The 5,590-nt window shown below is 34.8% G+C and overlaps 1 long non-coding RNA gene across 1 annotated transcript; it reads left to right on the top strand.

The window, feature by feature from the left end:
• Positions 1–424: 424 nt before the first annotated feature.
• On the top strand, positions 425–3,563 carry LOC138886376 (uncharacterized). The gene is made up of 2 exons (XR_011405086.1): positions 425–728; positions 3,292–3,563. It is a non-coding gene; the product is annotated as an uncharacterized lncRNA (long non-coding RNA).
• Positions 3,564–5,590: the final 2,027 nt, after the last annotated feature.

The following is a 5,590-nucleotide window of genomic DNA, read 5'->3' as shown; positions in this document are numbered from 1 at the left end:
AATTTAGGCCTAATATAGCTATTTTAGCTAATTTTGACTCTTTTACTTTATTTCATCACAAAATGAAAATTACAAAAATATTTCTTCTTTTTAGTCGCTTTTAGTTTATATATCTTTCATAAAAAATATACAAAAATAGTACCTTATTTTTATTTTTATATAATCTTGAAAACACACAAATAGTTTCATGTTTTAATATAGTTTAGTTTAATCATAAAATTAGTTTTATATTTTTATATTATAATTGTATATAATTTTAGAAGGAGGAATTAGTGTTAGGTTAGTTTATCCCGTTTTTATAAATTTTGTAGCTCTTTTTTTTAGTCTTTGGCCCAATTTTAAGGCCCAATAACACCAAACTCATACCCCTTTAAGATAAAACCTTTCTATATAGCTGAAAATACACAAATATAGACCTCTCCATCTAAGACCAAACGGTGAAACACTGGAGCTTTTTTTCTTCTTGGATTTTTCTCCAAAAACACACAAAGAACGGACTTCCTACCCTAATGGTTTAATCCCTAGCGACAATAATCAGGAGCAAAATTGGAAAACTCAGAAACATATACAAGGGTTTTTGAAAGGCAAATTTGAGGCTCGAAGAAGCTCAGCTGGGTCGAAAATTACTTTGTTTCTTTTGTTGCTCGGAATTGAACCAAGGTCCAACTGTAGCTGCTGTTTTCTGCCATCATTTTGCTCATTTTAGTGCCCTCCTTTGTTCGATTTAGGTAAGTTTCGAGTCCTTACTGTATTATGTTTGTGTTGATTCACTAAATTGTTAAATCCTTATGTTATTTTTCTAAGTTTTGCTCAAATTTTCGCTAGGAATCTAATATCCAGCAATGTGTATTGTGTTTCAATTTGAAAAAGTATTTGAAATAGTGAATTAGATTAAAAAAATGATACTTACATGGGTCAATTTTAATTCTTGACTTTGAGTAGAATGTTGTTATTGGTTGCTTGACGATTTAAGCTCGATTGCATTTTTTTTAAGTTTGGGATTTGGGTTCTGTAAATGAAATGTCCCTGGAAGCTTTTTTTGTTTGTGTTTATACGAATTTTATGTTTTTTATATATATCTTCTACTTTGAATTTATTCTAATGTCTAATGATTAGACTTTGTGCCAAAAAGAAAAGAACACTAAACTGGATAGAGAGTTTACAATTTGATTTCATTCAATCTTGGCTCACGTTTCATTTCTCTAATTCACCCATTTCTATAGTAGTTGCAATGAGCTGTATTCAAATGGGTATAGTTGTGGATCTTGAATTTTGTTTCTCTGGTTTGCGATATGATGAAAGATGGAAATGGGGTTACTTGGACTGCTTTAATTGGTGGAACAACAAAACATGGTAGTACTGATTGTTGGTGATAATTGTGAAAATATGTATAACACTTTAATATTTGTGGAATTCGCCAGTGTTCGATGGTTATAGTTGAATCCATATCTCTTCTTTAAAGAAATTGAGGCGCGCTATTCGCACAGTTGAATCACATAGCCCATGGCCCTAGGATAATCAATTTTAACTCTTTAGAATTCGAGGCGTGCCACCTAGTTGAATTTCCATGGCCCTCGCAAAGTTGTAAACGCGTAGTTGCTTTAGGCGCGTTGTTTTAATAATTTACCTTCCTAAACTCGGGTGCGCATTTATGTGACCCAAATCCAAATCTCAACGTTAGATAAAATGTGTTGCGGACTGCGGGTGCATTTATGTGACGTGGTTTGAAACATATTTTAAATGACGTTACAATCTTCCTTTAATTAATCAAATAAAAGCGGTTAAAAAGTTAAAATGCACAAAGGTTTAAAAGTGTTTAAAAATCAGATAATTAGGCCAATTATAGCAATTGAGCGACCGTGCTAGGACCACTGAACTTGGGAATGCCTAACACCTTCTCCCGGGTTAACAGAATTCCTTACCCGGATTTCTGCATTCGCGGACTGTAATACAGAGTCAATCTTTTCCTCAATTCGGGATTTGAACCGGTGACTTGGGACACCATAAATTATCCCAAGTGACGACTCTGAATTTAATAAATAAATAATCTCATTTCGATTGTCACTTTAAGTTGGAAAAAACTCCCCTTTATATCCTTTGCGGGTGTAGTAAAAAGGAGGTGTGACAGCTCTGGCGACTCTGCTGGGGATAAAAACCCAGAACTTCTGGTTCAGGGTTCAGAATTCGAGCTTAGATGAATTTTTATATTTGACTTTATCTACTATCTGATTTTATTACATGTTTGGGCCTAATGTGCTAAATGTTGCTTTTACCGCTTTGATATTATCTGAACTGTATATAAACTGTTACGAAACCCTTCTCTTCTCATCTTCGGGGATGTGCTCGCTGGTCGAGACTCCCTATTCTGTTAGTGTCATACCTTGAAATAAGAAAGAGGCTCAGACAAGTTACTAAGCCGGATGGCCTTTTGGTTCCCGGTACGTAGCCCCCTCCTCGGCTCGAGTTGTCCGCTCGGGTACACAAGTCTAGGACAAATGCCCAGGTTTTGAACCTAAAATAACTCAGCTTCATGCCGGATCCATAGTAGGAACACTTGTTTGCATCATGTGCACTTGACTTAGGGGACTCAACATAGGGGTTGGGTCCGTCTAGGACAGGTATACCCCAAATAATAAAAGATCATCCTGATGCATCTTATGTGCTACATGTTGCATTTATTCAAGGGTAAAAGGGTTATTTGGCGGACCAATGATAGCTGAGGGTAAATGAAGAAATGAAAAAAAAAAAACAATGAAAAAAAAAGAAGAAAGAAAAAAAAGAAAAAAGAGAGGGTGAAGTGTGGAGATAAAATGAGTGGGGCCTAATTATGTTTTCTGTTACATTTTGTTAAGGAAAAAAAAAGAGCTTGAAAAATTCAAAAAAAAATTGTACTTTTTCATCATTTTTCAAAAATCAAAAAAAAAGGGGAAAAAGAAATTAAAAAAGAGAGAGTTTACATGTTTCATCATTTTTCAAAAAAAAAAAGAGAAAGAAAAGACAAAAAAAAACATATTTTCTCTAAATTAATTGTTATTTTTATTTTTCGCCCGTATCCAATCTTTCCGAACTACGCATACTTGATTCTCGTCTTTCAGGGCGTGATACGTAGGCACCCACATAGGGTTCGGTCTTCCTAGTAAATTTTAGGTTCTTGGCTTTGCGGGGTCTTAGCCAAATTTTGCACTTCTAACCACCTTTTGGCCAAATAAGTCATTTTGCAAAAATAGCCTCAATCATGTCTTGCACGTGTCTAGTAGGGAATGTTATTGTCTCACATAGTGTTGGTTTAAGTTTTCTCATACAGGTGTGGATCCACTTACCGGAGCTTGAGCATGACAGATATCCCAAGACCACCGCATTCAGGAGTTGCTTAAGGAGATTTTTTATATTTGTTATTTTTATTTTATTTTTATGTTTTGAGTATGTTTTTTTATGTCGTCTTTTACTTTCTAGTTTTGTACAACAATGTCGAGTTTTTTTTGTTATTGTACTTATTATTTTGTATTTGAAAAGGTGTGGTGTAACTCAAAAATAAAAATAAAAAGATATTTTGTGTTTTTATATTTCTGTTAGAATTTTCTTTAGAAATACTACTCCTAGAAATCAAGAAGAAGAAAAAAGATTTGATGTGGTTTTATTTTAGGAAATTAGTATCTAGAAATTGTTTTTAAAAAAAAATTACTTTTATACTTCCTTTAGTATATTAGGACCAAAATTAAAAAAAAAGAAAAAAAAAGAATTTTCTTTTATTACCTCTTTAAAAGTTTTCTTTAAGGCATTAATTCCAAAATCCAAAAAGATTTTTCTTGTGAGGTGTTTCTTTGGAAAATTAATGAAAGATGGAAAAAAATTCTTTTTATTTTCATTAGAACTTTAGGATATTGTACATAGAAAAAAAACATACTTTATCTTTTGTTTATCATTAGAAATTTTCCTTTAGGCAATCAAAATTGAAATCCAAAAATATTATGTTTTATCTTTTTCATTGCTTGCTTCGAAATCTTACGTCAGGATATCAAATGAAGATTCAAAATATTTTTTTGTGGTTTATTCCTTAGATTTCCTTCATAAAAAAAAGAATCAAAAATATTTTTCCCTTTTAGGGGCTTTCCTTGATAATTTCTCATAGAGTATCTGTTTTAAAAAAAAAGAAAAAAAATGAAAATGTTATTTTGTTTACTTTATTCTCGATCTTCCCGAACTACGCAAAGATCTGATTTATGCGGCGTCATGATACGTAGGCAACCTACATAGGGTTCGATCGAATCATTTTTTTTATTTATTAAAAGAAAAAAGAGAAAAAATGATGGAAAAAAACAACAAAAAAAAAAACAATTAAAAAGGAAATGAAATCATGGGATGTGAAAAATGAGAGGGAAGAAAAGAGCGATAATCAGAAAGAAAAAAAGAAGGAAAATGAGCGAGCTAAGAAATGCGAGAAAAGAAAAGACAAGAGAAGATTCAAATGGACAAATTAGGATGATGCCAAGTGACCTTGTGACCCTCGAAGTCGTTCTTGGACCATTAATTATTGCTAGGTGCATGACACGAAATGTGGTATTTTTAGCTGTTAAATGCTCTAACGCTAACATGATGACTTCATTTTGTTCCTTTTTGTTCTCCTCATTATAGCAGAAGGTTGGTTGGTTTGTGGTTCTTAAGGTAACTCATCCATTCAACACAAGGCCAAAGGGCAAGGTAGCCATGACTAACAAAAACTTGGGCACAAGAGTTGTTGACCCATCGAGGAAGTTTGTGGAGTCGGAGTCTGAATTGAAAGAGGAGGTCCAAAGGGTGAAACATCAGATGGCAGAAATGTATCAGTCTTGGATCAGGGGGCATCCTCCACCTTCATTCCCCACTAAATACACTGAAAACCCTGCAACTATCCCATCACTATCACAAGTCCAGGTTCCTACTACTGTTGATATCTCCCCATAACCTTTTCACACTCCACCCCTCAAAAGCACATCATATCCCGTTCATTTGGCCACTCATGCTCTAGTAGATCCTCCTCCAACTATTTTTTTCTCGATCCTCTAATGAGACTGTGTAAGTCCCCAATGCCCAACACTGTGCTCCAGAACCAACTTTCAAAGTCTCGGATTCATATTCTCACATTCCTCATTCTGAGCCGCCTGGTGAAACTGAAAAGCCTGCTAAGATAGTGGAGCAAGATGAGATATCCAGGAAGGTGAAAATCTTAGATCTGTCTTTAAGAAACATGCAAGGGATAGGGAGCCAGATGAGCGTGGCTTACAAAGACTTGTGCTTGTTTCCTGACGTCCAACTGCCTAATGGGTTTAAGATGCCAAAGTTCGATTTATATGACGGACATGGAGATCACGTGGCCCATTTGAGAGGCTACTGCAGTAAGATAAGAGGCATCGGTGGGAAAGACAAATTATTGATGGCGTATTTCAGTCAAAGTCTGAGTGGGGCAGCCCTGGAGTGGTACACCTGCCAAGATGCTAGCAGGTGGTACACGTGAGATGATATGGCTCAGGCCTTTGCCAGGCACTTTCAGTACAATATAGAAATTGTCCCAAATTGTATGTCCCTCGGCAAGATGGAAAGGAAGCCTAATTAA

Source organism: Nicotiana sylvestris, chromosome 2, assembly GCF_000393655.2.
Source record: "Nicotiana sylvestris chromosome 2, ASM39365v2, whole genome shotgun sequence".
Lineage (NCBI taxonomy): Eukaryota > Viridiplantae > Streptophyta > Magnoliopsida > Solanales > Solanaceae > Nicotiana > Nicotiana sylvestris.
The sequence above is the reverse complement of the archived record's forward strand: the minus strand, read 5'-3'. Positions and strand labels throughout refer to the sequence as shown.